The sequence below is a fragment of the Microcebus murinus genome, chromosome 13, assembly GCF_040939455.1.
Source record: "Microcebus murinus isolate Inina chromosome 13, M.murinus_Inina_mat1.0, whole genome shotgun sequence".
NCBI lineage: Eukaryota > Metazoa > Chordata > Mammalia > Primates > Cheirogaleidae > Microcebus > Microcebus murinus.
In genome coordinates this window covers 47,508,218-47,531,944 of record NC_134116.1, presented here as the reverse complement: position 1 = coordinate 47,531,944, position 23,727 = coordinate 47,508,218, and positions in this window count along the sequence as shown.

Genomic DNA, 23,727 nt, shown 5'->3' with positions numbered 1-23,727 from the left:
AAATTTATTAATGTTTGCTCTGTCACCCATGTATCAAATTTACTTTTGCTCTTATGTGTAAATCTACAGAATGTACATTCCGCAGGTTTAGGGGGCAGTGTTATGTGAACATTAATTAGTTTAGATTGATTGTTATTATTTTTCAGATCTTAGAAGTCCTTACTGTTTTTTTCCCAGTGCATTTGTTTATGTCTCCCTATTGTTTTGTCAATTTTGGCTTTGTGTATTTTCAAGCTGTTTCATTAGGTATATATACATTTAAGATTGTTATTCTTTTTAAAGGATTATTTATTTTGTCATTAGGATAAATCCCATTTTATCCTACGTACTACTCCTTGACTTTAAGTATACTGTTCTGATATTGTATGATAATTTTTAATCCTTTTACTTTTAACCTAATTTCTTGTAGTTTACATTGTATTTTTTTGTAAATAGCATTTAGTTGTATTGTTTCTAATCTGATGATCTGTGTCCTTAATTAGACTGTTTGGTTCAATCACATCTAATTTAAATTCTGATATATTCTTGTTTGTTTTATATTTTGTTTCATTTTTCTTGCTTATCTGTTTCTTGCTTCCAGACTTCTTATGCTAATCTCACATTTTGGTGGCTCAGGGGAGTTTCAGCTAGTCTTGCATGCCTTTGGCTGAGATGGTTTGATCCTCATTTTCTTGTCTCTCACCTCCCTCAAGGGGTTAGCTTAGGAATAGTCTCATGAAAGAAATGGAGTCCAAATGAGAGCTACCCTAATGCAATAGAAGGCAAAGGGAAATGTGCACATTCTTTTCAAGAGCTTGAATCACATGTGTTAATGTCCTATGGGACAAAGTAAATATAGGCCAAGCTCGGAGTCATAGTAACAAGCAATTTAAACATGATAGGAAGTACATAGCTAGAAGAAGGGCAATAACAATGACCATTAAACCAATTATTACTATTTTATTAATACCACTTCACATCATGTAAATATTTAGAGGTAATTTCATTTACCTTTCTTGGGTACTATTATTACACATTTTACTTCTCCATTTGTTATGACTTCCACACCAAATTTTAATAGTAATGTTATAATAATATAATGTCATAGTTTATATTAAATCATATCTTTATATTCTCTGATGGTCTTAGTTTATTTCCCTCCCATTCTGATTTCCACTAGGTTATTTATTTCCCTTTAGTTTGAAGAATAGCACATAATATTTCTTATAGTGTGGGTTTGCTGATATCATATTTTCTCAACTTTGTCTGAAAATATTTTTTATTCTGAATTCATTTTGAAGAGTATTGTTGCTGGGAGTAATTGTAGGTTATAATGACTGCTGATGTCTGTGCTCCTGTGGTACCAATGGTGAGTGCAATTGATAAAATTGGTTTCATAATTTTAATGCAAAAAAAAAATTAAAAGTCTTTATTCTTTGTTTCTTTTCATCACTTTTAGTGAGTGTCTTAGTAATATTTTCTAAAACATGGGGTAAAAAAAAGTACTTACTTTAGGCCGGGCGCTGTGGCTCACGCCTGTAATCCTAGCTCTTGGGAGGCCGAGGCGGGCGGATTGCTCAAGGTCAGGAGTTCAAAACCAGCCTGAGCGAGACCCCGTCTCTACTATAAATAGAAAGAAATTAATTGGCCAACTGATATATATATATAAAAAAATTAGCCGGGCATGGTGGCGCATGCCTGTAGTCCCAGCTACCCGGGAGGCTGAGGCAGAAGGATCACTGGAGCCCAGGAGTTTGAGGTTGCTGTGAGCTAGGCTGACGCCACGGCACTCACTCTAGCCCGGGCAACAAAGTGAGACTCTGTCTCAAAAAAAAAAAAAAAAAAAAAAAAAAAAGTACTTACTTTAAAAAGTTTAATGTTTTCAATAGCGATGATTAATTTTATGCAGGCTATTAAGCAGGCTATGGTGCCTAGTTGTTTGGCCAAACAACAGTCTAGAAGTTGCTATGAAGGAATTTTTTTAAAGATATGATTAACATGTAAATCACTAAACTTCAAGAGAAACAAATTACCTTCCATAATGTGATCGAGCCTCGTCCAGTCAGTTGATGGCCTTAAGATTAAAGACTAAGGTTTCTCAAAGATTGAGAAATTCTCAATACTGCAACATAGAAATACGTTGAGTTCTCCACAAAAAAATGGTGCCTTGAGGAATTTGAAGTCAAGACTGCAATGTCAACTCTTACCTGAATTTTTAGACTGCTGACTTGCCCTCCCCTATAGATTTTAGACTTGCCAGTCACAACAAACACATGAGCTGATTCCTTAGAATAATCTCTCTGTCTCTCTCTCTGTCTCTCTGTCTCTCTCAAAATCTCTCTTTCTCATATGTCTTAGTTCTTTGGTTCTATTTCTCTGGAGAACCCTGACTATTATGACACCTAATTACCAAGTGATGAAACTAGCACCGGTAATTCAGTTAATTAATGATAAAGTGAACCATTCAACATTCCAATTAAAGGAAAAATATCTCCTCTCCTAATTAAAAAGGAAAAAGAAAACATTAGAATTTGAAAACTCTAGTATTTCAAATAGAGTTTCAAACAGAAGGCAATAATTATAAACACATCTGTTGATAGGTTTATAAATAAGGCCTCTATATTTTGCTCCCTTCCCAAACTCTATTCATATTTCATTCTACAGCTTTTGCTTGAATTATTATATCTCTTATAAATTGATGATTCTCAAATATACTCTATGCCAAAAACTCATACGAGCTCTTTACTCTTGTTAAAAATTGCCTTCTGGATATCTCCACTGAGATGCCCTATAGGATTTTACACAACCCTTTCAAACTAAACTCCTTGTTTCTATACCTCCACAACACACTCCCCTTCCTCTTTCCAGTTTCCCAGTATCATTAACCATACAGATGCGCTTGCTAAAACCTAATCTTTCAGATCCTTATCACCCCCAATTTAATGAATGGTTAATATTTTCCTTTCAGTGCCACCATGTTATTCTCTCTCTAAAACATCCTTTCCACTAAATTCTTCCTGACAACACTTTTGGCTAAGCCTTAATCATATTTGACTATAAAAATTGTAGGATTCCTGTCTCATAACCTCTAATGTTGTAATCCTGTTCCCTCAACCTCCTCATTGCTGCCTCAGTTATCTTTCTAAATAACCTGGAACACTGATCCTATCATTACACTATTTATAATACTTCAGTATATCTCCATTTTATGTTCTACAGATGTTAACTCTGACAAGACAAGTAATTCCAAGGAATGTGTTTGCTTGACAGAAATACTTTTCCTGTTATTCTAATCAGAGTTGGAATACCCTTTGGCCTATTCGCTATGCCAAGGACCAACACGCCCGTTTCTCTTATATCCCTGGCTCCCTTTTATGCTATTTGCTTGATTCCTGTAAGCAATGACTGTGTACACCTTCCGGCATGTTCTGTAAGGACCTCCATGCTTTGTCCTCTGTTTATTTTTCTAAATTGACTACACCACTCTTTTGTTTTCTGGCCACTCTCCTTTGATCCTGTTTCACAGGGACACTAGAGAGCCTTTAAGGCTCTTTAGATGCTGTTTTGTAACATTATATGTCTTAGCACCTTCTGTCCTCCCCAGCTGGAATCGTATCCTTTTCTTACACCCAGTCTGCTTAGTGAAATTCCTCTCAATGAGCACTTCCTTTGCTAAAAGTGTCAGTTATCAAAAACATTTATTTGGCTTATATGCCTTCTAAAATATTCAAAGTGCAAAAATATAATCATATAATCTTTGCTCATAGGCTCTAATGAATGTTATAAAAATAAGACACTCTATGTAAATGGTTTTCCATTACAACTGATTGGGAATAAACCAGATGTTACTTAACAAATACACAAAGTGATTGCTTCCTCTACTGGGACCACATTGACCTCTCTTTAGTCATTATCTATAATATATCTATTGTCTAGACAAAACAAAACTCCATCTCCATATTAATTTAAAAGGTTTATTTTTTATGAAAATTGTATTTTATAATACTTTGTCCTTCCTCTCAGAATTTAATGTTTTCCTTAAACATAATGTTGAAAAATGACAGAGACATTGATATGTTGATAGATTGGAAATATAATACTACACCACTCAGCAATATTAAAATCTCCATTCAACAATATAGAGGGGAGCGGTGTCATGTTAGCTAAAAGCAAAGCAAAACAATAATCTTTTTTTGCATACTACATCCTTGTATGAAGAAAATTCATTGCTTAGAACATAGAGAGGAATGAAACTGAATATGGCCCAGGTCCAGTTAGCTAATACAAAATTCAAATCCAATAATCACTAACCTTCAAGGAAAATGAAATAAGCCTGGGAATAGCTAATTTATCTTAGAACTAAGGAGTCAGAGAGAAACTATTTAAATCCAAAGACTCAGCAATATCAGATAGGGGTTAGAAATATACAGGAAACAACTGAAGCCAGTGGTTAAGATACATGAAAAAAACAACACTGGTTCTTTCCCTCCCTTTACTATATTATATTTTTCTATTAGCACAGTATTTTAAAAAGAAAATGGGGACTAGCATCAGACAAAATTCAATTCAAATCCAGGGTCTCTTTATTTATATGTGTCTTTGGCTAAGTTACTTAGAACTCTATCAGTTTGCATATCTAAAATTAACTAACAAAACACCTACTTTGAAGAACACTTATGAAGATTGGATGTATGTAGCTTTTCTAAAATATCACTTATCAAGCCTATATAATCATAAAAATGGATGTGAATAAGCAACTGCATTCACAATCTATATTCATTGAGTATCTCCGGTAACAAAGGTACTGCTTGCACACTGGAAGCTTACAATGAAAACATACTGGGACTGAGTCCACAGTTGAATTTATAATCTAGAAAGGAAGACAAAATGGCAAACCCATGGAAGACAAAAGTATAGAAAAAGTGATAAATAGGTATAATTTATAGGCACTGTTGACTTATGGAAATTGTTAATTAAGGAATACAAATAGTAAAATTTGATAAGAAACTTGGAAAGTAGACTAGGGAAAAACATCAGAGTATAGGATTTAAAAGAGATAGGAAGTGGAAATGTATTTTTTTCTATTAATTTGTTAACATGGGAGAAAAGAGAAGATGTGGATATGTTTACATTTTGAAAGGAAAAAGCTGATGGAAAGGGAGATGCTAAGATATATAAAGTTTTCTTTACAGTAATTTAAAAAGCAGCAAAAATCATATCTTACCTTAAAAATTTGTCCCCCATTGGCCTATTATTTGTCTGAAATTCTCTCCAAGTTTTGAATGCCAATAGTTTCCAGAACAGTTGTGCTAAAATAAACCTGTGTTAATTGTGTTGTCTGGGGAAGTGTGCAGGTTTATGCAAAGGATTCAAGTATTTAAAACATTATCTAACTATAATTCAATGATCCTAAACTTAAAGAGGTAAAATACAGTCTTGTTTGTTTGCTGCTTGTGTGTGTTATTTGCACAAGCAACAAGGAAATAGAGTGAATATATTGGAATATTATGAAAAGGTATATGAGATTAGTGGTAAGACCAAAGGCATAATGAACTTAAAGTATATAATAAGCCTAAAGTAAATCTCTTCTTGAACTACAAAACTGAATAGGGTAGATATCTACTAGTTTCAGAGATAGACATTCAATTCATATTGACTTATAAAGAATAAAATGCTGAGCTCTAACTTAAAATTCCTGAATAAATGGTAAGGGAAGGAAATATTTCATAGCTTGAGGATGGCATACTTGTTATTAGAATTGCCTTCATAACAAAGGAGCTAAGACTGCTCTTTGAAATGAATATAGATGAGATGAAAAATGATTACTGGATCACAGAAAGTAATGTGCCAATCAATAATCCACTTTTCTTAGTACTGTATTTCCTATATATGCTTATGCTAGCAATTACTAAATTAACCTCATAACAGGAAATCAGAAGAGCCCTTAAGTTTGTATTATATCCCAGTATGGAGGGACATTAAATTGCCAGCTGTTCACTTTTAATAAAACAATATAATGTTTATGAAGTCCAACAGTCTTAGAAAGCTCTGTGTCATCGTAGTTTTTCTGTTTTGCCCTGTCCCCCCACCCCATGGGTACAGAAGAAACTGTTCTATCATATGATGAATTTCTGTAATATCCCAAAGTGATTTTAAAAATTACAATAGCCTTTCCCTCTGAAAAATAACACCCCTTTTATTCTCTTGTTGCATATTTGTGCTTTCCTTTAGTAAGTGAACACTGAAGAGGATATTTGAGAGTTCTAATAGCTTCTGTTGTGTTCTTATAATAGTAATGTTTTTAGCATCACTATAGTTAAGAACTTGTCAGCACTTATAAACTCCTACCTTAGTGAAATTTCACTTGGCATATGAGCTTTCAGCCCAGAGCAATTTTCATTTTAAGTTTTAAAACGATCTCTCAGGATATTTGTGATGGCGTGGTTCAAACTTAAAACAAAAGCTTACTATTCTCAGATGATTCCAAATCCCCTCCAAAATTGCTCTTTGCAGATTTCTTCCCTCTATAAAATCAATTAGCTCATAATAGCTAAAGAGAGTGGGAAGATTTTAACACTTGTAATGATGGATGTAATATAGTTTTGCACATCAAATTACATAATTTTAGACAGTTAAAAACAAAAATGTTGATAAATAAGAATTGTGTACACTTTAATATTTAACAACTACTATTTGTAAAACCAAGTTTTAGATGCTACCTAAAACATGAAGGTGAAATACTTTCAGTAGGAGTCTTAATTTTAGTCTTAAATAACACGTTTGATGTTTCAAATAAATGTAAAATTTTAAACTTTTCCTTTTTTTAATCTAGCAAATTACATTAAAGAATCAGAGATTGGCTAGGTGCAGTGGCTCATGCCTGTAATACCAGCACTTTGGGAAGCTGAAGCAGGAGGATCACTTTATCACTTTTGGAGGTCTTAAGTTTGAGACCAGCCTGAGCAGTATAGCAAGACCCCATCTCTAAAAAAAAAAAATTAAATTAGCCAAGTGTGGTGGTGCATGCCTTTAGTCTCAGCTGCCTGGGAGGTGAGGTGGGAGGATAGGTTGAACCCAGGAGTTCAAGGCTGCAGGCAGTGAGCTACGATTAGGTCAATGCACTGCACTCTCTAACCTGGGTGACAGCGAGACTCATCTCTTAAAAAAAAAAAAAGGAATCTGAGAAGCTGAGATTGCTGAGCTTGTTGGTTCATTATTTGTGGTTGTTTATTCTTTAACTGCTTTCCAGGATTCTCCTTTTCTACTATATTTCTAGATGATAAGAGTGTTCCTATGTATTTCTCTGGGTCTATGCCTCTGTCTAGCTCACCTCATTTAATCAGATGGCTTTAAATGTTGTATCTACTCTAATAAATCTCAAACTTATATCTCTATATCAAAGTTTCTGTATCCTACAACTGTACTTGGGATATTCTACAGTCATCAACAATTTATAATGCATATATTAGAATTTTGATTCTATTTCTCTCACTACCCCACAATCTGTTTCTCTCAATCTTAGTAAATTCCACTGCTCATGAAAAAAAAAAGGAAATAAAGTAAATCATCAGAGCAAATAGACAGCATACAGAATGGGAGAAAATATTCGTATGCTACACATCCGATAGAGGGCTGACAACTAGAATCTATATAGAAAGAACTCAGCAAATTAAAAATCTTCTGCACAGCCAAAGAAACTATCATGAGAGCAAACAGACAACCTACAGAACAGGAGGAAATATTTGCATGCTACACATCTGATAAAGGGCTGATAACTAGAATCTATACAGAACTCAGGGAAATCAGCAAGAAAAAAAAAATCAAACAATCCTATCAAAAAGTGAGCAAAAGACATGGACAGAAACTTTTCAAAAGAAAACAGAATAATGGCCAATATACATAATAAAAATGTTAAACATCTCTAATCATCAGGGAAATGCAAATCAAAACCAAAATGAGATATAGTTTAACTCCAGTGAGAATGGCTTTTATCAAAAAGTCCCCAAACAACAAATGTTGGCATGGTTGTGGAGAGATAGGAAGACTCACATACAACTGGTGGGACTGTGAACTAGGACAACCTCTATGGAAACCAGTATAAAAATACCTCAAAGAACTAACAATAGAACTACTATTTGATCCAGCAATCCCACTACTAGGTATTTACCCAAAGGAAAAAAAAAAGACATTCTATTAAAAAAGACATCTTCACTCAGACATTCATAGCAGCACAAATCACAATTGCAAAGATGTGGAAACAATCCAAATGCCATCAATACATGAGTGGATTAATAAAATGTGGTTTATGTATACCATGGAGTAATACTCAGCCATAAAAAATGATGAACTAATACCCCTTGTACTATCTTGGATGGAGATGGAGCCCATTCTTCTAAGTGAAGTACCAGATGAATGGAAAAACAAGCACCACATGTACTCACCATTAAATTAGTACTAATTGATCAACACTTATGTGCACATGTGGAAGTAACATTCATCAGGTGTCAGGCAGGTGAGAGGGGGCAGGAGAAAATGGATAAATTCACACCCAGTGGGTAAGGTGTGCTATATCTAAGGATCCCACACACTTGCAGCTCTGACTCAGGCAGTTCTGACTCATGGAGTTCTACTCAGCCACTAAAATCAATGGTGATATAGCACCTCTAGTATTTTCCTGGATAGAGCTGGAACCCATTCTACTAAGTGAAGTATCCCAAGAATTGAAAAACAGGCACCACATGTACTCACCATCAAATTGGTATTAACTGATCCACACTGAAGTGCACATACAGTAATAACATTCACTAGGTGTTGGGTAGATAGCAGGCAGGAGGAGGGGATGTGTGCAGCGTGCCCCGTCTGGGGATTGGACATCCTTGAAGCTCTGAGTCGACTGGAGCAAGGGCAGTATATGTAACCAAAACGTTTGTAACCCATAATATTCTGAAATAAAACAATGAAAAAATAATAAAGTACACACTCCATAGTGATAGTTTCTCCAAAAGGAAATGAATTAAATGTGAAAAAAAAGAAAATAAAAACAAAAAAAGTCATTCTTTAGTCCTGTTTTCCCTTTCACCTGACATCCACACCATCAGTAAGTACTTTCAGATCCAACTCTAAACATATCTCAAATCAATTTCTCTCCATTTTTATTTCTATTAGCACCTCTAGTCAGTTCTAGCTCAATCTATAAATAAGACTACAAGGGACATTTAAACATACAAATAATATAATGACCTTGCCTTCATATAAACTTCCCATGCAATACAAATAACACTGGAATGTTTTACCTTAACTGACAACACTCTGCACTGTTTTCTCCTAAACTTAAGCTTTATCTTTTGCCACTTTCTATCCAAGATCAGGCTAGTACAGCAACTAGGGTCTTTTTGAATATTGCACAAAACAGATATTTAGAAATTCTGATTTTTTTTTCTCATCCTTTGTTAGGATTTTTCCCTTGCTTTTCTAATGACTTCATTTTAAGGAATTTATTAAAGAGTAATTGAATAATATCTAAAAGACAAATAAAAAAAATTGAGCACCACAAAGTACAATGAAATACTGAGAGTAATGAATTTTAACTCGTTGATTAAATAAAAGTCCCTGAATCCTTCGTGATAGTAAATAAATAAGAGATAAAGTTCTAACAATGGAAAAGTTCTTCTTTCAGAGGAATGTCAGCTATGTCAACTAATATATATATAGAAAAAAAATAGTAGAAGTAGAAAACCATCATCTTTTAACCCCCACAGAATGTCTGGCTCAGGCAAGAATCCTAAATCAATGTTAAATCCTTGAGTTGAAATTTTTATATGAACAAATAAGTCAGAGAGTCTCAAATCATAAGTACAGTTTGCCTACATTTTTAATTATTATTTTTTATTTCAGAATATTATGGAATACACATGTTTAGGTTACATATACTGCCTTTGCCCTACCCAAGTCATAGCTACAAGCCTGTCCATTCCCCAGACAGTCTGCACCACACCCATTAGCTGTGTATATACCCACCCCATTCGTCCCCTTCCTACTACCTTATTAATTACAAAGGTGAGATCTAAGGAGAGATCTCTCATACACCAACATATACAAATGACTAAATGTGGTATTGGCAATGGCCCTATCACATGCAGATATGTCTTTTAATGTAACTTACCATTTCTATGCAGTGTTGGCCAAAATAGTTGAACATCAATCAAATCATGAGAAAGCAGTCAGAAGCTAAAAAAGCTAAAAAAACAAGCTAAAAAAAGCAGTACACTCTAGAACAGTGAGCCAGAATTCTTCAAAGTAAACAATGTCATAGAGAACAAAAAAAGGTGAATGGAGTATTTTAGTTCAGGGGAGATCAAAGCAATCTAAAAACCCATCCAAATATGTGAAACACAATTGGATTCTAGGTCATAAAATATATGTGCTTAAAATATATGCATATATATTTTTAAGCATATATACACATATATGCTTAAAATAAAAAACAATGTAAGCAGACAATGGAATATTTTTCAGCACTAAAAAGAAATGAGCTATCAAGCCATAAAAAGACATAGAGGAACCTTAAACGTGTATTATTATGTTAAAGAAGCCAGTCTGAACAGGTTATATAGTATATAATTCCAACTACACAACATTCTGGAAAGGGCAAAACTATGGAGACTGTAAAAAGATAAGTAATTTCCAGGGATTAGGAGGGAGAGAGAGAGATGAACTGGAGGAGCACAGATGAATTTTAGGACACTTAAACTATTCTGTATGATACTATCATAGGTACATATCATTATACATTTGTCAAAACCCATAGAACATCGTACAATACAGAGTGAACTCTAATGTGAATCATAGACTCAACAATGATGTTTTCAATGTAGATTCTTTGCTGTCATCAAATATGCCACTCTGGTGTGGGATTTGATAGTGGGAGAGGTTGTACATTTGTGGGAACAGGAGACATATGGGGAATCTCTGTACTACCTTAATTTTTCTGTGGTTATAAAAGTGCTCTAAAAAATAAAGTCTATTAAAAGTAATATTACCAAACAGCAGTTTCATTCTAAGTATTTTTTTCTTTGTAATTTCACTACCTGAATTTTTGAAGAGATAATTCCTACTGGATTTTTGATGTGGGAAAACATAGATACAAACATAAAGTTAACAAGGTCATAGAAAATTCTAGTCTTGAATTTGAGGTGGAAGAATCAGTATAGATTAATAAATTTTTTCTTTAAAAAATACCTGTTTCTCATCTCTATTGAAAAGACTTCATAGCAAAGAACATCTCTAGGTCCAAGATTTGGGGTCTATCTACCATTTCTATCTCAAATGAGCCAGTGCTCTTTGTATAAATGACACAGTCAAAAGCTGGGTCAGTAATATGTAAGATGTGCCTTGCTTACTTTTCTGTCACGCTAGAAAGAAGAAAAGCTATTAAAACTACCAGTGTCATATAAAAAAATACTCAGATTCCAGTGTGAAAAACCTGTCACTGTAAAAATCAGAGATTTATCCATTAAGAACAATAACTAGAATTCATTGAAAAACATAATTTTTGAAAAAAATCTCCTCAGTAATGTTTAGGTAATGCTGATAAACCAAGTCACTAGTTTAAAAACTGGTAAACAAATGGAAAGAAGCAAGCATTTATCTAGCCTTTCCTATAGGAATTGTATCTCAGAGTAAAGGCACATTTTCCATTATGGAATTTTCCAGCTAACGATTGGAGGCTGGATGATAGAACTTCATTTTACAACCACTAATAAAATAATGAACCATCAATTCTTGATAATATCACCAAAAGAGAGAAATGCAGACATTATGAGTCCCCCGGTGAAAATACACCTGACTCTGAAGCATTCATAGCAAAATTTCAAACTGGAATCTAAACAAACATAAATCTGACTACCAATATTTAGGGAAAATCAGAAAGAGAGGTGTCTACAGGACACCATGGGCATGTAATCAGCAAACCATAAACTTTAGACATATTATCCCATCAAATAAATCACATGAAAAAAAAAGATGGCAAAGGCGTTCATGGGTTAAAAGAGATTTAGGTACATAAACTAATTTAAACCCTTATCTTTATTTGGATATTATGTGGACAATCCAATTATTATAAACATATTTGGGACAATCAGGGAAATATTAACATTGGTTGAACAGGTGATAAATTTTAATCAAATTTAAATGTGATCTTTGCATTATACCTTATTTTTTAAAAATAAAAAGTCTTATCTTTAGTGATAAATATTAAAATATTCACATATATAAAGATGAGATATTTGCTTCAAAATAATTCAGAAAAAAGAGAGGAAAGTAAATAGATATATGAAATAAAAATAGGTAATTGTTGGGCTGGGCCATAAGTACATGGGTACATTAATTTGTTCTCTCTATTCTTATATATATTTGTAACTTTTCATATTATAAGTCATTTTTAATTGATATTTTTCTGTAAACATTTCATTGATGTATGGTACATGAAATATATAATTTTGACATATTTAACAAGCATTCTCAAATAATTTATTTTAAGGTTAATTATTTAAACAGAGTTTTCAGCAGAAGAGAATACCAAATAGCCTAATGATCTATTAAATTACTTACAAGTTACCTAATTTATTTGTCTGTATATCATTAGAGTCTTTAAAAGTTTAAATGTGTTTTAAAATTACTTCCCAGTGCACATAGAGTGATCACACCTAAATAGGTTAATAATTTAAGAAACAATGCATAATTTGGAAATTAGAGAAATAATTAAATAAGCAAAACTGATGTGAGCAATCAGTAGTAGCAGGTTGGGGTGTTTAAGTGGATTTAAACATATTTCCAATTACTTTGGAACTCTACTCAAGAGGTAGAAAACATAGTCCTTTCATTAATCCATGCAAGATAGAGATAGCAAAGAAGTCTGATTGAAAACACAAAACAAGAATAATTTTTTTCTTCATTTTTGTTTTTACAAATAATCTTTCTAATAGTGTTTGTTCTGCAAAGTTTGCCCACCTTCAACTCATGCCATCCACCCAGCCATGAGAAAATGATAGACCATGCTTCCAGGTATGAGTACCTTGAGACCATCTCATTTTATAGCTCATTTCTGTCACAGTGCTCTGAGATGGAAATGAGTTTAGAAAAATACATAGGCGACACCCATAGTTAAAGATATAATGGCGACTTTGAAGTCAATATTTTGAAAAATCTGTCTGATTATATCAGAAAAATTTGGTTACATAACTAGTAAAAAATTATAATTGCAGCCTAACAAAGATGCTACTGAGGACCACATTTACTTGATTTTCATACAGTCAGGGCTGGGCCACCTTACAGAAAAATGTCTAAGTTTTCTTTGGATTGCAAATGGCTAAGCTCTATAGTGAATACTGATAGCTTTGAAAAGAAGCAAGTAAAATAATGAGTGTAGAATGAAGAAATGCAATACACAGATATGCTAACCCCACAAGTTACTGTAAAAGCAGAGAAAGCAATATGACAAAGAATTATTCAATATAAATGTGCTATGAAAACAATAAAATGAGAATATGTGTGACCAATCTGAAAGTTTCTGCAGCCAATTATGAAAGTATAAGAATCAGGGCTAGATTAGAGACTGTGCATCTAGATCTGGCTATAAGTGTTTGGAGATATAGTATTAGCTAGTGGTTAGGTATTGGCTTTGACGATAAAGTGACTTCAAGTTACAGTGTGGCCATTATTGGAGTTGTAATATTCTGTACCTCACTTGCCTCATTTATAAAATGAGGATAAAAATAGTGGTCACCTCATATGGTTACTTTATGGATTAAATAAGAACATGGGAGCAGATCAATGAGCTCACTCTTTGTTTATAAATATTGTGCTGCCATTAACATTCAGGTGCAAGGGGAGGGGCAAGGGCAAGATATGTAACCCTATTTTTACTCCCATAATATGAAGTAATAAAAAAAATTAAAAAAATAAATATTAAGTGAGACAATATTTGGGATGCACAATTTGTAATTAGGCTTATTCATCAGACTAGGGTACCTTGCATCAAGACTGCATCTGGGAATAGGCAGAAACCAGATCATCAAGTGTTGTTCTTAAAAATGAAAAAGCTGAAAACCATAGCAAAGCTACACCAAGGAAAGACTAGCTCAAGATTAGGTGGTTCTGGTTAACCATAGTTGCCACCAACTTTTAGAGGTTATGTGTAAGGTAGCTAAGTAGTATTTGCGTTATATACTATTTTTCACAATTAAACACATATAAATTTGTAGTGAGTGTGGATACGAATATTTTAGGTATTTCCAGGATTACTTTACAGGTGAACTAAGAAAGAAAAGAATGGTCTCTTAGGCAATTTTCAATTAAAAACATGTATTACTTGAGGAAAGTCAATGTAACCCTAAACTAGTATGTCTGTTATAAAATGACTCAGACTGGTTTGATGCATGGGCACCATTAAACATATGAAGCACATATTGAAACTCCTAGCAGATAATAGGCACTGAATAGTTTAAAGACATGATCAAACACATAAGCTGGTCTTAGAGCACAGAAAGTCTTGGGGAAAGCTAAAGAGTTCAGGCTGTATTCAATAAGCAGCAGTCCTGAACAAGAGAAGGACCAAAGCTTACTTTTGAAGTACGTCAATGCCTCAGCATTTTGTAACATGCTTCAAGGACGAGAGATTGAAGTAGCAATTTGAAGTTGGCAACTCTGATTTCAGAGGTTAGGTTATTTATTTATTTATATTCATATATATGAAAATGAATTTTTCTGATGGATATTTGTTTAGAATTACAAAGAAAACAATATTTTTATAAAATCTCTTATAATGTAAGGTGGTTGGTCTTAAAATTATGTTAAGTCCATCCTGAAAGTCTTGGTCATTATGGCTAAAGTGCTTCTGTCCATGTAATTCATTATAGCAAATAGCAATGAACACAAAAGAATACATTTTCTTAAGTGTATTTGTAATTTTTTAAATAACATTTATTAAACTGGATCTTTCCAAAATAAAATTTTAAAGCTGCCAATTGATGTTTTGTGTCATTAAGTGGGGTTCAACTATTATGGCTTCATAGCAATATCTGAAATATAAAGTGCTTATAAAAAAAGTTTTCTAATATTATACAAATTGATGTATTTCCCCAAAGCATTCCAAAATCGTTCTATTATATTACATACTTTAAAAATTACATTTATGCTCTGATTATAATAAAATGAGATTCAAAGTAAAGGAAAAGTAGATGTTGACATTGTTTTATTATTTTTGTTATTAGTTGCTGCACAGTTTAAATCCCTTGGTCTAATAAATAGAATAGCCCTGACTTTCTCTTCATCAAAACAATTATATATTAATACATAATTTGTTTAATATGCCAGTGGTTTCTTAAAGATAAACTTTTCTATTATGTTTATTTGCAAATTTTTAAAGATTTGTGGAATAAACAATAGTTTTTTCTTCTTTAATGAATTTTGAAACCAAATGAAAGTTAATACCACATGCTAGGGAGCACTAAGAGCACAATCCCTTCACCAACACAATGATTAAAATACATGGAATTTAATTTTATTTCAGTTAGCTTCTATTTTGAAAAACTGATTTTTAAATGTAATTGGAGAGGCAATTTACATACCAAATCATCATTATATATTAACCATTTAATATTTCCAAAATAAAAGACTCTCTCTCCCTCTCTCTCTCTCTATATATGTGTGAATATATATATATATGAGAGTAACAATGGCTTCTTAAAATTATCAGCTCTAAAACAATGAAATCCTGTCATTTGTGGCAACATAAATGACTCTGGAGTACATTATGTGAAGTGAAATAAGCCAGGCATAGAAAAACAAACACCACATGATCTCACTTAAATGTGGAATCTCAAAAAGTTGATTTAGCTGGATGTAGTAGCTTGCACCTCTAGTCCTAGCTATTTGAGAGGCTGAGGTGGGAGGATTGCATGAGCTCAGGAGTTTGAGACCAACTTGAGATACATAGGGAGAACCCATTTCAATTTATTTATCTATCTATCTATCTATCTATCTATCTATCTATCTATCTAGAGATATAGATATAGATATATAATTAAACAGTTGATTTCACAGAAGTAGAAAGTAGAATAGTGGTTACCAAAGGTAGGGGAGGGGAAAGAAAAGAGGAGGATTATAACTTGGACAAAGGGTTAGCTAGAAGTTATAGTAAGGAGGAATAAATTCTGGTGTTCTATTAATATTACACAGTAGTAGCAAATAACAAAATATTATATATTTCAAGATAACTAGAAAAGAAAATTTTGAATGTTATCACAAAGAAATAATAAGTTTTCAAGGTGATGGATGTTGTAAATACCCTAATTTGATCATTATACTGTGTTGACATGCATTAGAACATCACATTTTCTCCACTGCCATTGCTTAACTTGACAAGTAAAAAAGAAAGAAAGAAAGAAAGATCACTTTGTACCTCACAAATGTGTACAATTATTATGTGTCAATTACAAAAAAAAAACAAGTAAATTAATGTTGTTTTTTAAAAAAGAACAAAGGAAAGAAATTTCCTTGGAAAGCACTAACTAGGAGTAAATACTACTTTTATAGTATAAGTAGCAACATTGGAGAAAGGGTCAGAGTGCAAAATTGGTGCATCAGCGCTAAGTACTATTTTTCCCCTTTTATTTCATCATATTATGGGGGTATAAATATTGTTAGGGTTACATATATTGCCCCTGCCCCCCCCCCACGTGCCTGAGCTTCAAGCGTGTCCAACCCCCAGGTGGTGCGCACCGCCCTCATTATGTAAGTATACGCCCTTTTCCTCCTCCCCACTCCCGCCTGCCCTCCACCTGAAAAAAGTGATAAAAGCTTTTTTTTTTTTTTGACATTTCGCTTACAGTGTATATCTTTGCCTCACCCTAAGAAGGGTTAGAGGTATGCCCTTCTCCCCGACAATACTCACCATATCCCTAAGATGTGGGTCTCCCTCCCCTCCAATCCCTGGTGAACATTACCATCATTTGAGCAACATATTTTTTAATCAGTCAGTACTAATTTGATGGCGAGTAGATGTGGAGCCCATTTTCCATATCTTGTGTCGCCTCTAGGGTATGTGGGCTCAGTACTTACACATAGCAGAAAGACAGGAACACACAATGTTTTTTTCTACTAAGGCAATGATAAATTTTTTGTACTTTTGAAATCAGAAAATTCAAAATGTATGGATTACATATGCTGAGTCTACTTACAAACCTGTTCAAGAAATTTTGACTATTTTTAAACAAAATCTGTAACAATAATGCACTCCAGTATTATATCACTAATTAGAAAGTACTATTAATCTGCTTAGAATTATTTTTAAAATAGTATGTCATATTTTCTTTTATCATTTTTGGAAATAACTAATTCTTTTGTTATATCATGTAAATCTATTTTTGTCATTGTCTTTTGTTTTTTCCTTGCCTGGAAATTCTAGGCAGGTTAAATTTTTTGTTAACACATTAATATTATTGCAGTTGATAATTGTCTTAAAAATGCATTTGATTTTATTTAAAAACAATAACCACAAAATCCCTGCCAAACACATTATAACCTGGACGACTACAAGATTCTAAAAGCAAAATGCAAGAAATGACTTTTAATCAAAAAATTTCCATTTAAAAATTTTACACATTAATGAGATCCAGTAAATAGTTCTGTAGAAATCTCTGCTAAAGTAAATGTTTAGGGTACTAATATTTAGAAGGCAGTGATTTAACCTAAAATCACTTTCATTGACAAATAAGTGGAAGGCAGCAGAAAAATGCACAATTTAATTTGTGATTAACCATGGAACACACTTTTTTCCCTGTTTTCTTGCAGCTCACCGTTTTGTCATTTCATTTCTCATTAGCACTTCTACCAAAGAATGGGATTGGAAGAGACAGAAGAAATTCACATAATCAATTATGTACCTAATTTGCACTGTTTTACAAGATCAGGTGGAGATATGACTGATATTTTTGTTTTTTACTAAATAGCTCCATTTAAACTATGCTTCTTGTGAGTTTATGCTATTCTAATGATAAGACATTTTGGACAGAGTAGTTTGTGGACAAAGTGGGCACAACTGTTGTAGATACTTAGTTCTTACTTTGTAGGGCAAAATCATTTTCATGAACTTAAAAAAATTATGTATTTATTTTTCATTTGATCAGTTTACCTCATAGCTATTAATTCTGTTCAAATATAAGCTACTTGTTTTATTTTACCTTTATCAACATTTTGCATGCCCAATTATTATTAACTTGTTTATTTTTACTTAAAAAACCAGATTTTCAAATTTATTAAATATAGGTAATCACAAAAGAAGGAAATATGCACATAATTATAGTTCCTATTCTATTTTCTTATGAAATATAAATGTCCCACTCTATATTCCAGTTCTCAAATGTGAAGGGCCCATATAATCAATTTGACATATACATTTTGTAATGGGTATTTACAGCTTATAAGCTCTTGTCTCATAGACAGTGAATTTTTCTCTGCATATATAATTTCCCCCTGTGGGCAATGGAAATACCCTTTTTAAAGTTATATTTTATCCTCAATATTTACCTCTTTCATTACTTTATTATGAAAGTAAGAGGGGTTTAATTAATGGTTGTCATTATGGTGAAGGGTGAGTAGAGCTTAGGTTTATTTACTTTAATTTTAAATTCAAAATTGCCGTTTAGAACACTGATTTTGTTTCTTAGTGAATAAAACATAAACTGTATTATAAATATTTACAGGATACTTTGCATATTACTCAGTTTTACTTTGAAACAATTCCAACTATAAATATACATGACATAATTTTATGACAAATATTTTGGTCATAAATGTGGACCACATTCTTTAATATCTACTAAACAATTGTACATAACACTGTTGGTTCTGAAAATCTGGATTATAACGTAACTGAGTAAGAGGCAATATACAGATTAATTAATTACTCAGATTCTGGAACACTGGACCCCTTGGTTTCAAGCCTGATTCCACTTCTCACATGATCTTGGGAAAATTATTTAAATGACTTGTGCCTCAGTGTTGTCTTTAGTCAAATGGGGAGGGGAGGATAATTCCATTTTCTAAATTGCTGTGATGATTATGTATATTAATACTTATAACATTTCTGGAATGTGGCTTGGCACAGGTAATAAAGACTACATTATTATTAAGCTTTATTATCAGTATTATTGACATTATTTATTGTAGTATTATGAAGTGGCTAAGTCAAAGGCATTTGAATGCATGCCATTAGCTCAATTTTAGTGTAATATTACTGGAGGCTTGAAGCTAAAAACAAATATAAGAACTACTTTTTAAAAAATATATAGAACAGTATATTTCTCAACATTGAGTTAAGGTCTAGCAAACAGTAAGTCCCTTATCTACTTATTCATTTGAAAATGATTGCAAATGTTAAAAGATATGTTATAATCTTTATTGCTTCCTTTTTTTTATTATTCATTTTTTTCTCTTTGTAAAATTTTGTCATGTAGGGAAATAAAACTTAAAACTCCCAAGCAAGTAATTTCTCTTCAGTTGAAATAATATTTAACTTCTTGAGTCCCATTCTTCATCAAACCAAGTCACTTTTGCCTGATCAGTGAAGCTCATAAACTCAGAACACCGGGGGACCATAAACTGTATTATTCTATCGCCACTAGAGCACTAACTGCCACTTTCATCGTGTAACATATAGCCATGAAGAGAACATGGCTCATTAATACTTTTCACATATTATGCAGTGACATAGTCAGATTATTATTTTTCTTACTTATAAGACCTCGGTGACTTTGTTCAGTGAAATCAAAACAAAATGTTTGCACTTCTTTAATATACATATCTTGAATATGTCTCAAGTTTATAAAATAAAGGAGCTTTTAGAGTAAGCTCACTGTACAAAATATAATACAGCAAAGCTTTTCTGTTTTCTGGGAATAGCATTTCATAGACATATTAAGATCAACTTCTTTGAGAACGCATGAAATCGAACCCAGATTACCCAAATTTGAAGCCATCAAGATATTTTGGTCCATTCTCTCCTCAATTTACTTCTTTTTGATATTTTTCATTGCACACTAAGTTATAGAAATGACTTATTTTAAAACAAATATTTTAAATTTAAAAATATTATGGAGAAATAAAGTACATATCTTCTAATAGAACAATTTACCTTCATAAAAGAAAATATAATAGCAAAATTATCAAAATATAACATTATGTATTTAATAATAAGTAATTCAGAATAATTTTAAACTTTTGCACAAATAAGCAATTTTATATGGAAAATTCTTTAGAAATAATTATTAACTTCTGTCAATGGTTACTGAAGTAGTGATTACCCTTAATGCATTATATAATTTTTAGAAATAATATATAGTTATCATTTAGTGATTTAGGGAACAAATGCTATGAATTAATTTGAAAAATGACTGCATTTGACACATGCCTTTAGGGTGAAGTGTGCAAGAGTATTAGTGTCATTATGAGTAGGAATTAAATTTCTGTAATGATCACTTCCACTTACAAATATTAATAGAGATACAATAGCAACAAAAATACTTACTTATTAAAGCTTATTAAAGTTCTATGCTAGCAGTGAATCAAGTTAGAAAGCCTTGTTTAGCTTAACACATTAATTAATCCTTTTTTTGTAAAAGTGGGCCCTATGTCTAGTAGAGAAGGAAGAGTGAAAGTGCCTTGAATAATAGAGTGGTGATGTTTTTCTAAGAAAGTTGGACAGGAGTGGGCTTGAAAAACAGAGTAGAGATTACCAGAGATCACAGCATATAGCACATGTGGCGAGATCTAAGAGGCAATAGGCTAAAAAAAACCTTTTAAGAATATTATGTCAAATATTCTATTTTTAGGGAAGTTTCTTACTGTGAAGTAAAAATATCTGTGTAAATTCAACCTTTCTGTAAAATTGTGTTACCTTGCTATTTTGGTTATATAGTCTTGTATTATAGCCTGAAGTCTGGTAAATTAATGCCTCCTAATTTGTTCTTTGTGGGTTTTTTTGTTGTTGTTTTTTTTTTTTTTTGAGACAGAGTCTTGCTTTGTTGCCTAGGCTAGATTGAGTGCCGTGGCATCAGCCTAGCTCACAGCAACCTCAAACTCCTGGGCTCAAACAATCTTCTTGCCTCAGCCTCCCAAGTAGCTGGGACTTCAGGCGTGCGCCACCATGCTTGGCTAATTTTTTCTATATATATTTGTTGGCCAATTAATTTCTTTCTATTTATAGTAGAGACGGGGTCTCGCCCTTGTTCAGGCTAGTTTCAAACTCCTGACCGTGAGCAATCTGCCCGCCTTGTGTTCTTTTTTTTAAAGGTTGCTTTTGCTATATTGGGTCTTCTCTGTTTCCATATGAAGCATAGAATTAATTTTTCTAGATTTGCAAAAAATGATGATGGTAATTTAATAGGGATTGTGTTGAATCTGTAGATTACTTTAGATATTACAGACATTTTAACAATGTTGATTCTGCTGATCCACTAGGATAGCATGGTTTTCTATCTGTTTATACTGTCTGCTATTTCCTTCCTCAGTATTTCATAGTTCTCACTGTGGAGGTTTTTCACCACCTTAGTTAAATGTATTCTTAGGCATTTTATTTTCTTTGTTCTTATTGAAAGGTATTGAGTCTTTGATTTGGTTCTGAGTTTGGCTGTTTTTGGTGTACAGGAATGCTACTGATTTGTGTACATTGATTTTGTAACATGAGACTTTGCTGAATTTGTTTATCTATTTCAGTAGTCTCATGGAAGAATCTTTGGAGTTTTCTAAATATAAGATCATATTGCCAGCAAAAAGTGATAGTTTGACCTTTTCTGCCCCTATTTGGATGCCCCTGATTTCCTTCTCTTGTCTTCTCTAGGACTTCTGCACTATGTTGAATAGAAGCAGAGGGCAACCTTGTCTGGTTCCAGTTCTAAGTGGGAATGCTTTCAATTTTTCCCTATTCAATATGAGGTTGACTATCGGTTTGTCATATATGGCTCTTATCAGTTTGAGGAACTGGCATAAGAACAGAGGCAGAGACCAATGGAACAGAACTGAGAACTGGGCAGATGGGAGGGGGGAGGAAGGGACAGTTATATTCACACCTAATGGGTGCACTGCATACTGTTTGGGGGATGGGCACGTTTGTAGCTGTAACTAGGGTAGTGCAGCAAAGACAACATATGTAACCTAAACATTTGTACCCTCATAATATCCTGAAATAAAAAATAAAAAAATAAAATAATATAATCTTAAGCCAATCCTAATGAAAAAATAATTGTGTTAACAATATCTTATGTAAGTAGAAACTTCTTTGAGGAAATGAAAGACAAGGTGGGAAGTTACACCTATTTCGACTCTGTTTCTCTGCCTCTAGCTATCGTGATTTAAAGATGAATCCCTCTGCTAACCACATTTGTACATCTACCCATAGCAGAATAATACAGTAACAACTGAGTGATATGGGATAAGACAATGATAAACCTAACAGTACATGGATATCGGAATTTTATAGAACATGTAAGGAAAGTAAGCCTCCCTATAAATATAGAAAGAGATTTGACAGCTCATAGATGATAGATAGATAGAAAGATACATAAAGTGTTATTTTTGTTGTTGTTGGAAAGTTCCTTTCTTATTTATACAATGAAATTAACATATCCTTGCATTTAGTAAAAAAAATGGCCAGTTCAATGAAGAAACTTATTGTGTATAAACAGCTTTGAAAAAAAATAATGTAGCAATAGGATGTGTAAGACATATAAAGAGACATATATGTAAGACATAACATAAAAGAAAAAAAGAGAAACAAGGTATACTTCATACACTAAATTTGTTTAGGAAATCTATTAATTTCTAGCTAATAAGGACTTATAAAATGAACCAAATTTTATTTACATTTAAAGTTCATTGAATTGTTTCCACATCTTTGCAATTGTGAATTGTGCTGCTCTAAATATTTGAGTGCAGATAACTTTTTATAGATTTTTAGTTTCCTTTGGGTAAATACCCAGTAGTGAAATTGCTGGATCAAATGGTAATTCTACTTTTAGTTCTTTGAGCTATCTCCATACTACTTTCCATAGTGGTTGTACTAGTTTGCAGTCCCACCAGCAATGTAGGAGTGTTCCTATTCTCTCCATATCCATGCCAACATTTGTTGTTTTGGGACTTTTTGATAAAAGCCATTCTCACTGAAGTCAAGTGATAGCTCATTGTGATTTTGGTTTGCATTTCCCTGGTGATTAGAAATGCTGAGCATTTTTTTATATGTTTGTTGGCCTAAAAGTTTCTGTTCATGTCCTTTTGAAAAGTTTGATCAGTTTCTGTTCATGTCCTTTGCCCACTTTTTGTAGAGTGCCCATCAATTCATGAGTGGATTAATAAAATGTGGTATATGTATGCTAGGGAATAGTACTCAGCCATAAAAATGGGGAATTAATATTTCTTATATTATCCTAGATGGAGCTGGAGGCCATTCTTCTAAGCAAAGTATCACAAGAATAGAAAAACAAACACCACATGTACTTACCATTAAACTGGAACTAATTGATCAATACTTATGTGCACATATGGAAGTAATATTCATTGGGGATCCCGCAGATGAGGAGGGAGGAGGCAGGGATGGGTAAATTCATACCTAATTGGTGCTGTGTGCACTATCTGGGGGATGGGCATGCTTATAGTTTTGACTCAGGAGGTACCAATACAATTTATGTGACCAAAGCA